We start from the raw sequence: 1,000 nt of genomic DNA, 5'->3' as shown, positions 1-1,000 counted from the left end.
AAACCTCCCTGTGCCCTGGCCTTCACCTGTGGCGTGCAAGAGGAGGGCTGAGGTGCGAGACCCTCCCCAAATCCTTTATTTAAGCTTGCAGGGGGAGCCAGGTTCGGGGCTGGGGCTGCTAAGATGGGGACCACCGCTCCCACCACCCAGCGAGAACCAGATGGAGACACCACTCCATTCCCCTCGTCCAAGCTCCGATGCGCAGGCCTACGAGACAAGATGTGGGACCCCTCCCCATTTTCCCCAGTGTGAACCCCCGACCCAGGCCTCGTGGGGCCGAGGAGATGGCGGCCCCCTGACCCACCCTCCTCTAAGCAGTCCCACCCCAGCTCACTAGTTGTGGGGGGTCTAATGTCACCCGTGCATGACGCCCAATCTTGGAATCCTGAGGAGGGGGAATGTAGGGGAGGGGTATGGGAGTCCTAGTCCAGCAAAGACTGGTCCATCCAGGCCTGGAAGGGCCTGGTATGGGGACTTGGGGGTGTCCATGCCTCAATGGGCGGTGGGGAGGGGACGTCGCCAGCATCTGTTCCTGGGGGATTAAAATAAATCGAGGTAAATTAGGCTCTTGCTGGAGGCGGGTGGGGAGTGGGGTGTGGAGAAGGGTTGAGGGGTGGGCGGCCCCTCCGTCTGCCTCGGATGCCAGCCTGGCGGGAGTCGCTCCAGCCGCAGCAGGGACAGTCTTGCCTTCCTGGTGACCTTGGGCAGGTGGCCAGCGCCTCTCTGAGCCTCAGTTTCCTCCTGTGACAGAAGTGGGTGCTCCGCCCCTGTCTCCTATGGATCTCCATCTCCCTAACCCCACCTTTTGCGGGGGCTGTATCTTCACTTTTCTGCTTAAGATGTAGGTGCCTGGTGGTGGTGGGGGGGGCGGGGAGCCATGAGTGTGGAGCCCCCTGCAATGCACCGTGCTGCCCTCAGGGTCTCCATTTACTGCTCTGCAGAATGGGTGGCTAGAAGGGTCTGAGAGGAAGAGCAGGGAGGGGAGAAGGGAGAGGGTGGC

The sequence above is a fragment of the Echinops telfairi genome, unplaced genomic scaffold, assembly GCF_000313985.2.
Source record: "Echinops telfairi isolate 266 unplaced genomic scaffold, ASM31398v2 ScPeMD7_7457;HRSCAF=8495, whole genome shotgun sequence".
NCBI lineage: Eukaryota > Metazoa > Chordata > Mammalia > Afrosoricida > Tenrecidae > Echinops > Echinops telfairi.
This window is presented reverse-complemented; position numbering follows the sequence as displayed.